This window comes from Arachis stenosperma, chromosome 3 (genome assembly GCF_014773155.1).
Source record: "Arachis stenosperma cultivar V10309 chromosome 3, arast.V10309.gnm1.PFL2, whole genome shotgun sequence".
Classification (NCBI taxonomy): Eukaryota; Viridiplantae; Streptophyta; class Magnoliopsida; order Fabales; family Fabaceae; genus Arachis; species Arachis stenosperma.
The window spans coordinates 118,604,486-118,625,452 of NC_080379.1; the positions used below are offsets into that span (position 1 = coordinate 118,604,486).

General features: G+C 39.1%; 1 non-coding gene across 1 annotated transcript; it reads right to left on the reverse strand.

Moving 5' to 3' along the window:
• Positions 1-1,686: 1,686 nt before the first annotated feature.
• LOC130972708 (small nucleolar RNA R71) lies at positions 1,687-1,790 on the reverse strand. The gene has a single exon (XR_009083871.1). It is a non-coding gene; the product is annotated as a small nucleolar RNA R71 (small nucleolar RNA).
• Positions 1,791-20,967: the final 19,177 nt, after the last annotated feature.

Sequence of the window (20,967 nt, forward strand, 5' to 3'; positions counted from 1 at the left end):
CTGGCTGTGAAGCCATGTCTAATTCCTGGACCGGAGTCTTAGACTAGCATTGCAATGATTCCTGGAATCCAAATTGAGAATTCTGAAACTTTATTTTCTATTTCCATATAATTTTCGAAAAAAGCAAAAAAAAAATTTATAAAAACCATAAAAACCACAAAAAAAATTTTATGTTTCTTGTTTGAGTCTAGTGTTTAATTTTAAGTTTGGTGTCTTGCATGCCTTGTTTATTTGATCTTGGTTCTATTTTCAAGTCAATAGTACAGGGAACTGAAGATTCAGAACATGCAGCAGAGGAATTACACAGAAAAAAACTGGGCGTTCAAAACGCCCAGTGAAAAAGGACAGACTGCCGTTTAAACGCCAGCCAGGGTACCTGGTTGGGCGTTTAACGCCCAAAAAGGTAGCATTTTGGGCGTTAAACGCCAGAATGGATACCATTCTGGGCGTTTAACGCCAGGATGGCACAAGGGGGAAGATTTTGTTTTTCAAATCAATTTTTTTTCAAGTTTTCAAAGTTTTTCAAAATCAAATCTTTTTCAAATCATATCTTTTCAATCAAATGTTTTCAAAATCAATTTCTTTCCTTTTTCAAAGATACTTACTAACAATTAATGATTTGATTGAACATTTCAAGTATGTTGCCTTTTCTGTTGAGAAAGGTTTAATGTTTGAATCATATCTTTTCTTGTTAGGCAAGTCATTAATTTTTAAAAATCAAATCTTTTTTTAAAAATTGTTTTCAATCATATCTTTTTAATCACATCTTTTAAAAACCAATCATATCTTCTCAACCACATCTTTTTCAAAATAGTTTTCAATCAAATCTTTTTAATTTCTAATTTCAAAATCTTTTTCAAAAATCACTTTACTTCTTTCCCACTTTTGTTTTCGAAAATCAATTAGTGTTTTTCAAAATGTTTTCAAAATCTTTTACTTAATTTTCGAAAATTACTTCCCCTCTTCTCACATCCTTCTATCTATGGAGTATCACTCCTTCTTAATGCACAATTCGAACTCTATCTAATCAAGTTCGAATTCTTCTTCTTCTTTCTTCTATTTTTCTTTTCCTCTGACACCTCAAGGACTCTCTATACTGTGACATAGAGGATTCCACGTTTTCTTGTTCTCTTCTCTTTTCATATGAGTAGGAGCAGAGACAAAGGCATTCTTGTTGAAGCTAACCCTGAACCTGAAAGGACCTTGAAGCGAAAGCTAAGAGAAGCTAAGGCACAACTCTCTATTGAGGACCTGACCGAATTCTTCAATGAAGAAGAACCCATGGCAGCCGAAAACAACAACAATGCCAACAATGCAAGGAAGGTGTTGGGTGACTTTACTGCACCTACTCCCGACTTCTATGGGAGAAGCATCTCTATCCCTGCCATTGGAGCAAACAACTTTGAGCTTAAGCCTCAATTAGTTTCTCTAATACAACAGAATTGCAAGTTCCATGGACTTCCATTGGAAGATCCTCATCAGTTCTTAGCAGAATTCTTGCAAATCTGTGACACTGTCAAGACTAATGGGGTTGACCCTGAGGTCTACAGACTTATGCTATTCCCTTTTGCTGTAAGAGACAGAGCTAGGACTTGGTTGGACTCACAACCTAAAGAAAGTCTAGACTCATGGGAAAAGCTAGTCAATGCCTTCTTGGCAAAGTTCTTTCCACCTCAAAAATTGAGTAAGCTTAGAGTGGAAGTCCAAACCTTCAGACAGAAGGATGGTGAATCCCTCTATGAAGCTTGGGAAAGATACAAACAATTGATCAGAAAATGTCCATCTGACATGCTTTCTGAATAGAGCATCATAGGTATTTTCTATGATGGTCTCTCTGAACTATCCAAGATGTCTTTGGATAGCTCTGCTGGAGGATCTCTTCATCTGAAGAAGACGCCTACAGAGGCTCAAGAGCTCATTGAAATGGTTGCAAATAACCAATTCATGTACACTTCTGAAAGAAATCCTGTAAACAATGGGACAAGTCAGAAGAAAGGAGTTCTTGAGATTGATACTCTGAATGCCATTTTGGCTCAGAATAAAATATTGACTCAACAAGTCAATTTGATTTCTCAAAGTCTGTCTGAAATGCAAAATGCACCAAGCAGTACTAAGGATGCTTCATCTGAGGAAGAAGCCTATGATCCTGAGAACCCTTCAATGGAAGAGGTGAATTACCTAGGAGAACCCTATAGAAACACCTATAATTCTTCATGGAGAAATCACCCAAATTTCTCTTGGAAGAATCAAGAGAGACCTCAACAAGGTTTCAATAACAATAATGGTGGAAGAAACAGGTTTAGCAATGGCAAGCCTTTTCCATCATCTTCTCAGCAACAGACAGAGAATTCTAAGCAGAACCCCTCTGACTTAGCAACCATGGTCTCTGATCTAATCAAAACCACTCAAAGTTTCATGACTGAAACAAGGTCCTCCATTAGGAATTTGGAGGCACAAGTGGGACAGCTGAGTAAGAAAATTACTGAACTCCCTCCTAGTACTCTCCCAAGTAATACAGAAGAAAATCCAAAAGGAGAGTGAAAAGCCATAACCATGGCCGAATCTGGAGAGGAAAGAGAGGAAATGGACGCCACTGAGGGAGGCCTCAATGGGCGTGCACTAGCCTCCAATGCGTTCCCCATTGAGGAACCATGGGAATCTGAGACTCAAAATGAGACCATAGAGATTCCATTGGATTTACTTCTGCCATTCATGAGCTCTGATGAGTATTCTTCCTCTGAAGAGGATGAGTATGTCACTGAAGAGCAAGTTGCTAAATACCTTGGAGCAATCATGAAGCTGAATGACAAGTTATTTGAAAATGAGACTTGGGAGGATGAACCTCCTTTGCTCACAAAAGAACTGGATGACTTGTCTAGGCAGAAATTACCTCAAAAGAAACAAGATCCTGGGAAGTTTTCCATACCTTGTACCATAGGCACCATGACCTTCAAAAAGGCCCTGTGTGACTTAGGGTCAAGTGTAAACCTCATGCCTCTCTCTGTAATGGAGAAGCTAGGGATCTTTGAGGTACAAGCTGCAAGAATCTCACTAGAGATGGCAGACAACTCAAGAAAACAAGCTCATGGACTTGTAGAGGATGTATTGGTGAAGATTGAAGACCATTACATCCCTACTGATTTCATAGTCCTAGAGACTGGGAAGTGCATGGATGAATCTATCATCCTTGGCAGACCCTTCCTAGCCACAGCAAAGGCTGTGATTGATGTTGATGGAGGTGAACTGATCATTCAAGTGAATGAAGAATCCCTTGTGTTTAAGGCTCAAGGATATCCCTCTGTCACCATGGAGAAGAAGCATGAAGAGCTTCTCTCAAATCAGAGTCAAACAGAGCCCCCACAGTCAAACTCTAAGTTTGGTGTTGGAAGGCCACAACCAAACTCTAAGTTAGGTGTTGAACCCCCACATTCAAACTCTAAGTTTGGTGTTGGGAGGTTCCAACATTGCTCTGAGTATCTGTGAGGCTCCATGAGAGCCCTCTGTCAAGCTACTGACATTAAAGAAGCGCTTGTTGGGAGGCAACCCAATGTTATATTTTATATATTTTCCTTTGTTATTTTATCTTATTTTGTAGGTTGATGATCATGAGAAGTCACAAAATCAATTGAAAAAGCAAAAACAGAATGAAAAACAGGAAGAAAAATAGCACACCCTGGAGGAAGAACCCACTGGCGTTTAAACGCCAGTGAGGCTAGCAGTTGGGCGTTTAACGCCCAGTCTGGCACCATTCTGGGCGTTTAACGCCAGAAAGGGGCACCAGACTGGCGTTAAACGCCAGAAAAAGGCAAGAACCTGGCGTTAAACGCCAGGAATGGGCACCAGCCCGGCGTTTAACGCCAGAAATGGCTCAAAACGTGATTTTGAATGCCATTTGGTGCAGGGATGACTTTTCCTTGACACCACAGGATCTGTGGACCCCACAGGATCCCCACCAACCCACCACTCTCTCTCTTCTTCTTCACTCATTCACCAAACACCTCAATACCTCTTCCCCAAAAACCCTTCACCTATCAAATCCCATCTTTCTCTTCACTACTCACATCCATCCTTCATAAAACCCCACCAACCTCACCCTTCAAATTCAAACCACTTTCCCTCCCAAACCCACCCATAATGGCCGAACCCTATCCCCCCCTCTCTCCTATAAATACCCTTCTTCACTCCTTCATTTTCACACAACCTAAACATCACTTCTCCCCCTCCTTGGCCGAATACATAAGTGGTGGGCGAAATTGTGATTTATACTTTCACACAACTCGAATAATATTCTTCGGTAATGGCTCCAAAAACTTGGTGCACAATACCATGGTCTAAAATTAACTTCACGGTCTCGCTCAACTAACCAGCAAGTGCACTGGGTCGTCCAAGTAATACCTTACGTGAGTAAGGGTCGATCCCACGGAGATTGTTGGTATGAAGCAAGCTATGGTCACCTTGTAGATCTCAGTTAGTGAGTGGAATCATAAGGTCAAATGGAATTAAATTGGATAAATAAAATAAATAAAAGGGATAGAAATACTTATGTAAATTAATAGTGGGAATTTCAGATAAGTGTATGGAGATGCTGTGCTCCTCTTGAATCTCTACTTTCTCATTGCTTACATCCAATCCTTCTTACTCCTTTCCATGGCAAGCTGTATGTAGGGCATCACCGTTGTCAATGGCTACATCCCCTCCTCTCAGTGAAAATGGTCCTCTGCGGCTGTCACTCGCATGGCTAATCATCTGTCGATTCTCAATCAGGTTGGAATAGAATCCATTGATTCTTTTGCGCTTGTCATCACGCCCAGCCTTCAGGAGTTTGAAGCTCGTCACAGTCATTCAATCCTAGAATCCTACTCGGAATACCATAGACAAGGTTTAGACTTTCCGGATCCTCATGAATGCCGCCATCTATCTAACTTATACCACGAAGATTCTGTTGGAGAATCTAAGAGATATGCGCCCGGCCTAGAGTAGAACGGAAGTGGTTGTCAATCACGCGCGTTCATAGGTGAGAATGATGATGAGTGTCACGGATCATCACATTCATCAAGTTGAAGTGCAACGTATATCTTGAAATAGGAATAAATAGAATTGAATAGGATATCATCTTAATGGCATTGAAACTTGAGGTACAGCAGAGCTCCACACCCTTAATCTATGGTGTGTAGAAACTCCACCGTTGAAAATACATAAGTGAAAGGTTCAGGCATGGCCGAATGGCCAGCCCCCATGATCTGAGAACTATGCGTCCCAAGATCTGATCCTAAGATCTAAAGTGATCAAAAGATGTCAAATACATTAGTTAAATGTTCTATTTATAATAAACTAGCTCCTAGGGTTTACATGAGTAAGTAATTGATGCATAAATCCACTTCCGGGGCCCACTTGGTGTATGTTTGGGCTGAGCTTGATCAATCCACGAGCTAAGGCTTCTCTTGGAGTTGAACTCCAAGTTATGACGTGTTTTGGGCGTTCAACTCCGGATCATGACGTTTTTCTGGCGTTTAACTCTAGACAGCAGCATGTACTTGGTGTTCAACGCCAAGTTACGTCCTCAAATTCCGAATAAAGTATGGACTATTATATATTGCTGGAAAGCCCTGGATGTCTACTTTCCAACGCCGTTGAGAGCGCGCCAATTGGAGTTTTGTAGCTCCAGAAAATTCATTTCGAGTGCAGGAAGGTCAGATTCCAACAGCATCAGCAGTCCTTTTGTCAGCCTTTTTCAGAGTTTTGCTCAAATCCCTCAATTTCAGTCAGAATTTACCTGAAATCACAGAAAAACACACAAACTCATAGTAAAGTCCAGAAATGTGAATTTAACATAAAAACTAATGAAAACATCCCTAAAAGTAGCTGAAACTTACTAAAAACTACCTAAAAACAATGCCAAAAGCGTATAAATTATCCGCTCATCACAACACCAAACTTAAATTGTTGCTTGTCCCCAAGCAACTGAAAATAAAATAGGATAAAAAGAAGAGAATATACTATAAATTCCAGAATATCAATGAATATTAATTATAATTAGATGAGCGGGACTTGTAGCTTTTTGCTTCTGAACAGTTTTGGCATCTCACTTTTTCCTTTGAAGTTTAGAATGATTGGCTTCTCTAGGAACTTAGAATTTTGGATAGTGTTATTGACTTTCCTAGTTAAGCATGTTGATTCTTGAACACAGCTACTTATGAGTCTTGGCTGTGGCCCTAAGCACTTTGTTTTCCAGTATTACCACCGGATACATAAATGCCACAGACACATAACTGGGTGAACCTTTTCAGATTGTGACTTAGCTTTGCTAAAGTCCCCAGTTAGTGGTGTCCAGAGCTCTTAAGCACACTCTTTTGTCTTGGATCACGACTTTAACAACTTAGTCTCAAGCTTTTTGCTTGGACCTTCATGACACAAGCACATGGTTAGGGACAGCTTGATTTAGCCGCTTAGGCCTGGATTTTATTCCTTGGGCCCTCCTATCCATTGATGCTCAAAGCCTTGGATCCTTTTACCCTGCCTTTTGGTTTTAAGGGCTATTGGCTTTTTCTACTGCTCCTTCTTTTTCTATATACTCTTTTTTTTTCGAATGCTTCTTTTTCACTGCTTTTCTTGCTTCAAGAATCAATTTCATGATTTTTCAGATCCTCAATAACATTTCTCTTTGTTCATCATTCTTTCAAGAGCCAACAATTTTAACATTCATAAACAACAAGATCAAAAGACATATGCACTGTTCAAGCATTCATTCAGAAAACAAAAAGTATTGTCACCACATCAATATAATTAAATTAAATTCAAGGATAAATTCGAAATTCATGTACTTCTTGTTCTTTTGAATTAAAACATTTTTCATTTAAGAGAGGTGAAGGATTCATGGATTTTATTCATATCTTTAAGGCATAGTTACTACATACTAATGATCATGTAATAGATAAACATAAAAAAAAAACAAAAAGTAGGAAAAAGAAAAAAAATTTAGAACAAGGAATGAGTCCACCTGAGTGAGGGTGGCGCCTTCTTTGAAGAACCAATGGTGCTCTTTGAGCTCCTCTATGTCTCTTCCTTGCTTCTTTTGAATGATTCCTAGTAATTTTGGTGTTCCTCCCCTTAGTTGTTTCCAATATTTGTGTGGAGGACAACTTATTCCCTGAGGTATCTCAGGAATCTCTTGATTTGCAGCCACATGTTCTACCACTGAGCTATGACGGCTTATATTAGTCTTTCCATCTCCCATGACTCAGAGGTGGAAGCTTTTTGTCTTTCCTTTTTCTCTTTTCTTTTTTTTTCTTCTTTTTTTTTTTTTTTTGAGGTTTCTCTGAATTGTTGATTTTTAGTTTCTCTTGACTTCCTCTTCAGAGTCCTTTCAGGTTCATGATCTGCTTCAATAAGAATGTTCTTGTCCTTGCTCCTGCTCATATAGGGAAGAAGAGAACAAGAAAAGAAAGAGGAATCCTCTATGTCACAGTAAAGAGGTTCCTTATTGTTAGTAGAAGAAGAAAGGAATAAAAGTGGAGAATCCAATCACAATGGTGACGATAGAGGCAGTGATTGGAGATGAAGAGAGGTGAAGAGAAGTGTTAGTAAATAAATAAAATAAATAGAAAGAGATGAGGGGGAGAGAAATTCGAAAATGATTTTGAAAAATGGGTCAGTAATTTTCGAAAATTAAAACTAAAATTTGAAACAATTAATTAATTAAAAAGAATTTTTGAAAAAGAGGGAGGTATTTTCGAAAATTAGAGAGGGAAAAGTAGTTAGGTGGTTTTGAAAAAGATAAGAAACAAACAAAAAGTTAATTAGTTAGTTGAAAAAAAATATTAAAATCAATTTTGAAAAGATAAGAAGATAAGAAGTTAGAAAAGATATTTTAAATTTTTTTTTTGAAAAAGATAAAATTTTGAAAAAAATATGATATAAAAGATATGATTTAAAAAGATATGGTTTTGAAAAGATAAGATTGAAATTAGTTTTGAAAAAGATTTGAATTTTAAAATCACAATTAATGACTTGACTCATAAGAAATCACAAGATATGATTCTAGAACTTAAAATTTGAATCTTTCTTAACAAGAAAGTAACAAACTTGAAATTTTTGAATCAAAACATTAATTTTTGATGCAATTTTCGAAAATATGATGTAAAGATAAGAAAAAGATTTTGAAAATATTTTGAAAAAGATTTTTGAAATTTTCGAAAATGATAAAAATGGAAAAGATATCATTTTTGAAAAAGATTTTAAAAAGATAAGATTTAAAAGATAAGATATTTTTTGATTTTTGAATTTTTTTTATGAGAGAAAAACACTAAAAAATACTCAATGCATGAAAATTTTGGATCAAAACACATGATGCATGCAAGAACACTATGAATGTCAAGATGAACACCAAGAACACTTGAAGATCATGATGAACATCAAGAACATTTTTGAAAAATTTTCAAGAAAAGAAAACATGCAAGACACCAAACTTAGAAATTTTTCATGTTTAGACTCTATGAATGCAAGAATGCATATGAAAAACACCATACAACACAAAACAAGAAAATATGAAGATTAAACAAGAGGATTCATCAAGAACAACTTGAAGATCATGAAGAACACTATGAATGCATGAATTTTTCGAAAATTTTATGCAAGAAAAAGATGAACATGCAATTGACACCAAACTTATGACTTAACACAAGACTCAAACAAGAAACACAAAATATTTTTGATTTTTATGATTTTCTAATTTTTTTTATTTTATTTGATTTTTTTCGTAAAATATATAGGAAAAATAAAATAAGAAATTCAAAATTTTTAATATGAATTCCAGGAATCTTCGCAATGTTAGTTTAAAGCTCCAGTCCAGGAATTAGACATGGCTTAATAGCCAGCCAAGCTTTTGTGAAAGCCCCGGTCCAAAACACTAGACATGGCCAATGGCCAGCCAAGCTTTAGCATACAGCTAATAATCAAATTAACTTGCCTCTATGAAGATGGTTTTGAAGCCTCAGTCCAAAAGAATTTGGACATGGCTTAACAGCTAGCCAGGCTTCAACATGCTTCATGAAACTCTAGAATGCATATAAAAAAAATTTTTTTGAATAATTTTCGAAAATAGGGAGAAGATTTTGAAAAGATTTTCGAAAAAAAAAATTTTTTTTTTAATAAAATAAAAATTACCTAATCTGAGCAACAAGATGAACCGTCAGTTGTCCATACTCGAACAATCCCCGGCAACGGCGCCAAAAACTTGGTGGGCGAAATTGTGATTTATACTTTCACACAACTCGAATAATATTCCTCGGTAATGGCTCCAAAAACTTGGTGCACAATACCATGGTCTAAAATTAACTTCACAGTCTCGCTCAACTAACCAGCAAGTGCACTGGGTCGTCCAAGTAATACCTTACGTGAGTAAGGGTCGATCCCACGGAGATTGTTGGTATGAAGCAAGCTATGGTCACCTTGTAGATCTCAGTTAGTGAGTGGAATCATAGGGTCAAATGGAATTAAATTGGATAAATAAAATAAATAAAAGGGATAGAAATACTTATGTAAATTAATAGTGGGAATTTCAGATAAGTGTATGGAGATGCTGTGCTCCTCTTGAATCTCTACTTTCTCATTGCTTACATCCAATCCTTCTTACTCCTTTCCATGGCAAGCTGTATGTAGGGCATCACCGTTGTCAATGGCTACATCCCCTCCTCTCAGTGAAAATGGTCCTCTGCGGCTGTCACTCGCATGGCTAATCATCTGTCGGTTCTCAATCAGGTTGGAATAGAATCCATTGATTCTTTTGCGCTTGTCATCACACCCAGCCTTCAGGAGTTTGAAGCTCGTCACAGTCATTCAATCCTAGAATCCTACTCGGAATACCATAGACAAGGTTTAGACTTTCCGGATCCTCATGAATGCCGCCATCTATCTAACTTATACCACGAAGATTCTGTTGGAGAATCTAAGAGATATGTGCCCGGCCTAGAGAAGAACGGAAGTGGTTGTCAATCACGCGTGTTCATAGGTGAGAATGATGATGAGTGTCACGGATCATCACATTCATCAAGTTGAAGTGCAACGTATATCTTGAAAAAGGAATAAATAGAATTGAATAGGATATCATCTTAATGGCATTGAAACTTGAGGTACAGCAGAGCTCCACACCCTTAATCTATGGTGTGTAGAAACTCCACCGTTGAAAATACATAAGTGAAAGGTTCAGGCATGGCCGAATGGCCAGCCCCCATGATCTGAGAACTATGCGTCCCAAGATCTGATCCTAAGATCTAAAGTGATCAAAAGATGTCAAATACATTAGTTAAATGTTCTATTTATAATAAACTAGCTCCTAGGGTTTACATGAGTAAGTAATTAATGCATAAATCCACTTCCGGGGCCCACTTGGTGTATGTTTGGGCTGAGCTTGATCAATCCACGAGCTGAGGCTTCTCTTGGAGTTGAACTCCAAGTTATGACGTGTTTTGGGCGTTCAACTCCGGATCATGACGTTTTTCTGGCGTTTAACTCCAGACAGCAGCATGTACTTGGCGTTCAACGCCACGTTACGTCGTCAAATTCCGAATAAAGTATGGACTATTATATATTGCTGGAAAGCCCTGGATGTCTACTTTCCAACGCCGTTGAGAGCGCGCCAATTGGAGTTCTGTAGCTCCAGAAAATCCATTTCGAGTGCAGGGAGGTCAGATTCCAACAGCATCAGCAGTCCTTTTGTCAGCCTTTTTCAGAGTTTTGCTCAAATCCCTCAATTTCAGTCAGAATTTACCTGAAATCACAGAAAAACACACAAACTCATAGTAAAGTCCAGAAATGTGAATTTAACATAAAAACTAATGAAAACATCCCTAAAAGTAGCTGAAACTTACTAAAAACTACCTAAAAACAATGCCAAAAAGCGTATAAATTATCCGCTCATCAATAAGCCACTCCCTTCTTCCTCACTTCTTCTTCTTCTACTCTCTTCTTTCTTCTTTTGCTCGAGGACGAGCAAACCTTTTATGTTTGGTGTGGTAAAAGCATTGCTTTTTGTTTTTCCATAACCATTTATGGCATCCAAGGCCGGAGAAACCTCTAGAAAGAGGAAAGGGAAGGCAAAAGCTTCCACCTCCGAGTCATGGGAGATGGATAGATTCATCTCAAGGGTGCATCAAGACCACTTCTATGAAGTTGTGGCCTTGAAGAAGGTGATCCCCGAGGTCCCCTTTTCACTCAAAAAGGGTGAATATCCGGAGATCCGCCATGAGATCCGAAGAAGAGGTTGGGAAGTGCTTACCAACCCCATTCAACAAGTCGGAATCTTGATGGTTCAAGAGTTCTATGCCAATGCATGGATCACCAAGAACCATGACCAAAGTGTGAACCCGGATCCAAAGAATTATCTTACTATGGTTCGGGGGAAATACTTGGATTTTAGTCCGGAAAATGTAAGGTTAGCATTTAACTTGGCCATGATGCAAGGAGATGAACATCCTTACACTAGAAGGGTCAACTTTAATCAAAGGTTGGACCAAGTCCTCACAGTCATATGTGAAGAGGGCGCACAATGGAAGAGAGATTCAAGAGGGAAGCCGGTTCAATTGAGAAGGCATGACCTCAAGCCCATGGCTAGAGGATGGTTGGAGTTTATTCAACGCTCAATCATTCCCACTAGCAACCGGTCCGAAGTTACTCTAGACCGAGCCATCATGATTCATAGCATCATGATTGGAGAAGAAGTGGAAGTTCATGAGGTTATAGCCCAAGAACTCTATAAAGTGGCGGACAAGTCTTCCACCTTGGCAAGGCTAGCCTTTCCTCATCTCATTTGTCACCTCTGTTATTCAGTTGGAGTTGACATAGAAGGAGATATCCCCATTGATGAGGACAAGCCCATCACCAAGAAAAGGATGGAGCAAACAAGAGACCCCTCTCATCATGAGATCCCTGAGATACCTCAAGGGATGCACTTTCCTCCACAAGACTATTGGGAGCAACTAAACACCTCCCTAGGAGAATTGAGTTCCAACATGGGACAACTAAGGGTGGAGCACCAAGAACATTCCATCCTCCTCCATGAAATCAGAGAAGATCAAAGAATCATGAGAGAGGAGCAACAAAGACAAGGAAGAGACATTGAGGAGCTTAAGCACTCCATAAGACCTTCAAGAGGAAGAACAAGCCGCCATCACTAAGGTGGACCCGTTCTTTAATCTCCTTGTTCTTTAATTTTTTGTTTTTCAAAATTTTCATGCTTATGTTATCCATGTTTGTGTCTTATGATCATTAGTGTCTTAGTGTCTATGCCTTAAAGTTATGAATGTCCTATGAATCCATCACCTTTCTTAAACAAATGTTCTTAATTGAAAAAGAATAGAATTGCATGAATTTTGAATTTTATAGCAGTTTAATTATTTGATGTGGTGGCAACACTTTTGTTCTCTGAATGTATGCTTGAACAGTGCATATGTCTTTTGAATTTGTGGTTCATGAATGTTGGCTCTTGAAAGAATGATGAAAAAGGAGACATGTTACTGAGGATCTGAAAAATCATAAAAATGATTCTTGAAGCAAGAAAAAGCAGTGAATATAAAAAAAAAAAAAAAGAGAAGAAGGAGAAAGCAAGCGAAAAAAAAAAACCGAAAAAAAAAGAAAGAAAAAGAAAGAAATAAAGTTGTGATCCAAGGCAATAAGAGTGTGCTTAAGAACCCTGGACACCTCTAATTGGGGACTTTAGCAAAGCTGAGTCACAATCTGAAAAGGTTCACCCAATTATGTGTCTGTGGCATGTATGTATCCGGTGGTAATACTGGAAGACAGAGTGCTTTGGGCCACGGCCAAGACTCAATAAGTAGCTGTGTTCAGGAATCATCATACTTAACAAGGAGAATCAATAACACTCTCTGGATTCTGAGTTCCTAAAGAAGCCAATCATTCTGAGTTCCAAAGGATAGAGTGAGATGCCAAAACTATTCAGAGGCAAAAAGCTAAAAGCCCCGCTCATCTAATTAATACTGATCTTCATAGATGTTTTTGGAATTCATTGCATATTCTCTTCTTTTTATCTTATTTGATCTTCAGTTTCTTGGGGACAAGCAACAATTTAAGTTTGGTGTTGTGATGAGCGGATAATTTGTATGCTTTTTGGCATTGTTTTTAGTATGTTTTTAGTATCTTTTAGTTAGTTTTTAGTATATTTTTATTAGTTTTTAGTTAAAATTCACTTTTCTGGACTTTACTATGAGTTTGTGTGTTTTTCTGTGATTTCAGGTATTTTCTGGCTGAAATTGAGGGATCTGAGCAAAAATCTGATCCAGAGACTCAAAAGGACTGCAGATGCTGTTGGATTCTGACCTCCCTGCACTCAAAGTGGATTTTCTGGAGCTACAGAAGCCCAATTGGCGCGCTCTCAACGGCGTTGGAAAGTAGACATCCTGGGCTTTCCAGCAATATATGATAGTTCATGCTTTGCCCAAGATTTGATGGCCCAAACCGGCGTTCAAAGTCACCTCAAGAAATTCCAGCGTTAAACGCCGGAACTGGCACCTAAATGGGAGTTAAACGCCCAAACTGGCATAAAAGCTGGCGTTTAACTCCAAGAAGAGTCTCTACACGAAAATGCTTCATTGTTCAGCCCAAGCACACACCAAGTGGGCCCAGAAGTGGATTTTTATGTCATTTACTCATCTCTGTACACCTTAGGCTACTAGTTTTCTATAAGTAGGACCTTTTACTATTGTATTTTCATCTGGAGATCTTTGAATCTTTTGATCACTTTGGGAGGCTGGCCTCACGGCCATGCCTAGACCTTGTTCTTATGTATTTTCAACGGTGGAGTTTCTACACACCATAGATTAAGGTGTGGAGCTCTGCTGTACCTCGAGTATTAATGCAATTACTATTGTTCTTCTATTCAATTCCGCTTGTTCTTGTTCCAAGATATCACTTGTTTTTCAACTTGATGAATGTGATGATCCGTGACACTCATCATCATTCTCACTTATGAACAAAGTGACTGACAACCACTCTTGTTCTACAAGCATACGAGGCTTAGTGAATATCTCTTGGATTCCTGATACACGATGCATGGTTGATCGCCTGACAACCGAGTGCTCGCCTGACAAACGAGCCAGCCATTCCGTGAGATCAGAGTCTTCGTGGTATAGGCGAGAACTGATGGCGACATTCAAGAGAATCCGGAAGGTCTAACCTTGTCTGTGGTATTCTGAGTAGGATTCAATGATTGAATGATTGTGACGTGCTTCAAACTCCTAGCAGGCGGGGCGTTAGTGACAGACGCAAAAGGATCGATGGATTTTATTCCGGCCTGACCGAGAACCGACAGCTGATTAGCCATATGCTGTGACAGAGCATAGGAACATTTTCACTGAGAGGATGGGAGGTAGCCACTGACAACGGTGAAACCCTACATGAGCTTGCCATGGAAAGGAGTAAGAAGGATTGGATGAAGACAGTAGGAAAGCAGAGAGACGGAAGGGAAGGCATCTTCATACGCTTATCTGAAGCTCTCACCAATGATATACATAAGTATCTTTATCTTTATCTTTATGTTTTATTCATCATCTATACCCATTTGAGTCTGCCTGATTGAGATTTACGAGGTGACCATAGCTTGCTTCATACCAACAATCTCCGTGGGATCGACCCTTACTCACGTAAGGTATTACTTGGACGACCCAGTGCACTTGTTGGTTAGTTGTGCAAAGTTGTGTAGTGAATCACAATTTCGCGCACCAATGACGACCTCTGGGATTCCGAATCTGGATATTACTTACCTCCACATAAACTTTTGGCAGTTTGCCGAGGATATGCTGGCCAACGGCTCGGCCTCCACCCACTTGGTGTAATAGTCGATGGCAATAATTAGGTACTTGACTTGCCCAGGTCCGATTGGGAAAGGTCCTAACAAGTCGACGCTCCACTGGGAGAATGGTCGGGAGGCCATCATCAGACTCAGCTCCGCCGCCGGCGCTTTGTGAAAGTTGGCGTTTTCCTAGCATCTCCTACATTTCTTTGCAAACTCTTGAGAATCTGACATCATTGAGGGCCAATAGTAGCCAGCCCTGACAAGCTTATGAGCTAAGGCCTTTCCTTCGATATGGTGGCCGCAACATCCCCCGTGGACTTTGCTTAACACGTAGTCCATCTAGTCGGCGCATAGGCACTTCAATAGAGGTTGGTTCAGCCCTTTCTTAAATATTTGGCCTTGTATTACTATATATTTGGTCTCTTCTCTTCTCACTGCTTTTGCTGTCTTGTCGTCATCAGGGAGCTTACCATTTTCCAAGAAGTCGGTGATTGGATCCATCCATGAGGGGAAGTCGGCTGCTCGAGTTATATGTAAAGTCACTGTTGGTTCCTTCACTAAACCTTGAATTAGAGATCGATTCCCCGTTCATGGCTTCGTGCTTGCCAACTTTGATAGGAGATTGGCTCGGGTGTTCCTCTCCCTTGGAACGTGTTGCACCGTGACCTCGTCGAACTCTTCGCTCAGCTTTTTGACCTTTTCTAAGTACTTTTTCAGCAAGGAGTCCATGGCCTGATATGTTCCATTAATCTGCAATGTGACGACCTGAGAGTCGCTGTAAACTTCTACTCTGGTGGCCCCGACTTCCCTTGCCAAGAGTAGGCTGCTAAGAAGGGCTTCATATTCTGCTTGGTTATTAGACACCGGGAACCCGAATTTAATTGATTGCTCGTATACGACTCCAGTTGGGCTCTCTAGGATGATCCCCGCTCCCCCAAATGTTTGGTTGGAGGCTTCGTCCACATGGAGCTTCCACTGTGTGCTTGATGTCTCGGGAGGGTTTCCCGTTACTTCCACCAGGAAATCGGCCATCGCTTGGGCCTTGAGTGCATGTTTGGGTTCGTACTGCAGGTCGTACTGAGATAGTTTGATTACCCAAGTCATCATCCTCCCCGCCAGGTTAGGTTTTTGTAGGACTTGGGGATCACTTGATATGTCCTTACGATTATCTGGTGTCCCTGGAAGTATTGTCGCAACCTTCGGGAGGAGGTCAGGAGCGCATATGCCAGCTTTTCCAGCTTACTGTATCTCAACTCTGTCCCTTGCAACACCTTGCTCACAAAGTAGACGGCTGCTGGATCTTTCCCTCTTCCCGTACCAGGACGGTCGCCAAAGCCTCGTCAGTTACTACCAAGTATAAGAACAGTGTCTTGTCATTCCTGGGTTTGCCGAGGAAAGGGGGTGCCGAGATTATGCTTTTGAATTGATTGAAGGCTTCCTCGCACGTCGGGGTCCATTCAAACACTATTCCTTTTTTCATCAAGTTGAAGAACAGAAGAGCTTTGGCAGCCGATGCACCGAGAAACCGGGATAGTACTGTAAGTCTTCCCGCCAGTCTTTGCACGTCTTTAACACATCCCGGGCTCATCATCCACAAGATTACTTTGCAATTATCTGGGTTGGCTTCCACTCCTCTTTGGGTTATCATGAAACCCAAGAACTTCCTGGCTTCCATGGCGAAGGCACACTTGAGAGGGTTAAGCCTCATGTTGTGCCGCCGGAGGGACGCAAACACAGTCTCTAGGTCAGTGATGAGGTCTTCGGCCTGGGTGGTCTTCACCAGGATGTCGTCCACGTACACTTCTACCGTTTTGCCGATAAGATTGCTTAAAACCTTATTCATCAGCCTTTGATATGTAGTTCCTGCATTTTTTAGTCCAAACGGCATCACTTTATAGCAGTACGTACCCCTTGGCGTTATGAATGCCATTTTTTCCTTGTCTGGCCGGTGCATCGGTATCTGGTTGTAGCCAGAGTATGTGTCCATGAAACTCAGAAACAGGTACCCTACAGCCATGTCCACTATAGCATCAATGTTATGGAGGGAGAAGGAGTCCTTGGGACATGCCTTGTTGAGGTCGGAGTAGTCTACACATATCCTCCACTTCCCATTGGCCTTTTTAACCAGTACTACGTTTGACAGCCAGGTCGAGTAGTCCAGTTCTCGGATGAACCCCGCTTCTAGTAAGCTGGCCGTTTGCCTGGCCACTTCGCCAGCTCTCTCTTGGGACATCTTTCTTCTTCTTTGTGCTACGGGCTTGGCCTCTGCCTTCACAGCCAGGTGGTGTGACATGAACTGGGGGTGATGACCGGATAATTTATATGCTTTTTGGCATTGTTTTTAGGTAGTTTTTAGTAAGTTCAAGCTACTTTTAGGGATGTTTTCATTAGTTTTTACGTTAAATTCACATTTCTGGACTTTACTATGAGTTTGTGTGTTTTTCTGTGATTTCAGGTAATTTCTGGCTGAAATTGAGGGATTTGAGCAAAACTCCGAAAAAGGCTGACAAAAGGACTACTGATGTTGTTGGAATCTGACCTCCCTGCACTCAAAATGGATTTTCTGGAGCTACAAAACTCCAAATGGCGCGCTCTCAACGGCGTTGGAAAGTAGACATCTAGAGCTTTCCAGCAATATATAATAGTCCATATTTTATTCGGAAATTGACGACGTAACTTGGCGTTGAACGCCAAGTACATGCTGCTGTCTGGAGTTAAACGCCAGAAAAACGTCATGATCCGGAGTTGAACGCCCAAAACACGTCATAACTCGGAGTTCAACTCCAAGAAAAGACTCAGCTCGTGGATTGATCAAGCTCAGCCCAAGCATACACCAAGTGGGCCCCGGAAGTGGATTTATGCATCAATTACTTACTCATGTAAACCCTAGGAGCTAGTTTATTATAAATAGAACATTTAACTATTGTATTAGACATCTTTTGACAGTTTAATCTCTTGACTGTTTAGCCTTTGATTATTCGGTCTCTTGATCACTCAGGGGGCTGGCCATTCGGCCATGCCTGAACCTTTTACTTATGTATTTTCAACGGTGGAGTTTCTGCACACCATAGATTAAGGGTGTGGAGCTCTGTTGTACCTCAAGTTTCAATACAATTATTATTCCTTTCTATTCAATTCTCTTTTATTCTTATTCCAAGATATACGTTGCACTTAACCTTGATGAATGTGATGATCCGTGACACTCATCATCATTCTCACCTATGAACGCGCGTGATTGACAACCACTTCCGTTCTACCTTAGGCCGGGCGCATATCTCTTAGATTCCCCAACAGAATCTTCGTGGTATAAGCTAGATAGATGGCAGCATTCATGAGGATCTGGAAAGTCTAACCTTGTCTGTGGTATTCCGAGTAGGATCCTGGGAATCCGAAAAGTCTAACCTTGTCTGTGGTATTCCGAGTAGGATTCCGGTATTGATTGACTGTGACGAGCTTCAAACTCCTGAAGGCTGGGCGTTAGTGACAGACGCAAAAGAATCAATGGATTCTATTCCAACCTGATTGAGAACCGACAGATGATTAGCCGTGCTGTGACAGAGCATTTGGACCATTTTCACTGAGAGGATGGGATGTAGCTATCAACCAAGGGTGATGCCTCCAGACGATTAGCCGTGCAGTAACAGCGCATAGGACCATTTTCCCGAGAGGATTGAAAGTAGCCATTGATGATAGTGATGCCCTACATACAGCTTGCCATGGAAAGGAGTAAGAAGGATTGGAAGAGAGAGTAGTGAAGCAGAGTTTCAAGAGGAGCACAGCATCTCCATACACTTATCTGAAATTTCCACTCTTGATTTACATAAGTATTTCTATCCCTTTTTATTTTCCATTTATTATTGATTTTCGAAAACCAAAACTATTTAATCTGCCTAACTGAGATTTACAAGGTGACCATAGCTTGCTTCATACCAACAATCTATGTGGGATCGACCCTTACTCGCGTAAGGTTTATTACTTGGACGACCCAGTACACTTGCTGGTTAGTTGAACGGAGTTGTGAATTCAACTGGTGCCATAATAATGATTTCATACAAGTATAAAAGAATATGGATCACAATTTCGTCCACCAAGTTTTTGGCGCCGTTGCCGGGGATTGTTCGAGTATGGACAACTGACGGTTCATCTTGTTGCTCAGATTAGGTAATTTTCTTTTCAAAAATCTTTTTCAAAATTTTTCTTTTAATTTTCGTTTTTCCAAACTTTAATTTCGAAAAAAATTAATAAAAATACAAAAAAATCAGAAAATCATAAAAATAAAAAAATATTTTGTGTTTCTTGTTTGAGTCTTGAGTCAATTTTTAAGTTTGGTGTCAATTGCATGCTTTTAAAAATTTTTCTTGCATTTTTTCGAAAATTTCATGCATTCATGGTTTTCTTCATGATCTTCAAGTTGTTCTTGATAAGTCCTCTTGTTTGATCTTGATGTTTTCTTGTTTTGTGTTGTTTGTTGTTTTTCATATGCATTTTTTGTTTGTTAGAGTCCATGCATTAAAGATTTCCAAGTTTGGTGTCTTGCATGTTTTCTTTGCATTAAAAATTTTTCAAAAATAAGTTCTTGATGTTCATCATGATCTTCAAAGTGTTCTTGGTGTTCATCTTGACATTCATAGCATTCTTGCATGCATTCATTGTTTTGATCTAAAAATTTCATGCATTAAGTATTTTTGTTGTTTTTCTCTCTCATAATTAAAAATTCAAAAATCAAAAAAATATATCTTTTCCTTATTTCCCTCCAAATTTTCGAAATTTTGGGTTGACTTGGTCAAAAATTTTCAAAATTAGTTGTTTCTTACAAGTCAAGTCAAAATTTCAATTTTAAAAATTTTATCTTTTTAAAATCTTTTTCAAAAAAATCATATCTTTTTCAATTTTTATCATTTTCGAAAATTTCAAAAATATTTTTCAAATTATTTTCAAAATCTTTTTCTTATCTTTATATCATATTTTCGAAAATATGCTAACAATTAATGTGATTGACTCAAAAATTTGAAGTTTGTTACTTTCTTGTTAAGAAAAGTTCAATCTTTAAGTTCTAGAATCTTATCTAGTAATTTCTTGTTAGTGAAGTAAATAATTTCAAATTTTTAAAATTAAATCTTTCTATCTCTTATCTTATCTTTTTCAAAAAAATTTATCTTTTTCAAAATTTGATTCCAAAATATCTTATCTAACTTCTTATCTTCTTATCTTTTTAAAATTTGATTTCAAATCTTTTTTTCAATCAACTAACTAACTTTTTGTTTGTTTCTTATCTTTTCAAAACCACCTAACTACTTTTCCCTCTTCAATTTTTGAAAATATCTCTCTCTTTTTCAAAAATTCTTTCTAATTAACTAAATGTTTCATGTTTTAATTTCAATCTTATTTTATATCTAATTTTCGGAAATTACTAATCTCTTTTTCAAAATTATTTTCGAAATCTTCCTTCTCTTTTCTTCTTCTATTTAATTATTTAATTACTAACATTTCTCTTCACCTCTCTTCATCCAAAAATCCGAATCTCCTTCTTCATTCTTCTACCCCTTTCTTCTTCTACTAACATAAAGGAATCTCTATACTGTGACATAGAGGATTCCTCTTTCTTTTCTTGTTTTCTTCTCTTTCATATGAGAAGGAACAAGGATAAAGGCACTCTTGTTGAAATTGATCCAGAACCTGAAAGGACTCTGAAGAGAAAATTAAGAGAAGCTAAGTTACAACAATCCAGAAATAACCTTTCAGAAATATTAGAACAAGAGAAGGAGATGGCAGCCGAAAATAATAATAATAATGCAAGGAGAATGCTTGGTGACTTCACAAAGCCAACGTCCAAATTTGATGGAAGAAGCATCTCCATTCCTGCCATTGGAGCCAACAACTTTGAGCTGAAACCTCAGCTAGTTGCCTTAATGCAACAAAACTGCAAGTTTTATGGACTTCCATCTGAAGATACTTATCAGTTTCTAACTGAATTCTTGCAGATCTGTGAGACTGTAAAGACGAATGGAGTTGATCCTGAAGTCTACAGACTCATGCTTTTTCCTTTTGCTGTAAGAGACAGAGCTAGAATATGGTTGGATTCACAACCTAAGGATAGCCTGGACTCCTGGGATAAGCTGGTCACTGCCTTCTTGGATAAATTCTTTCCTCCTCAAAAGCTGAGC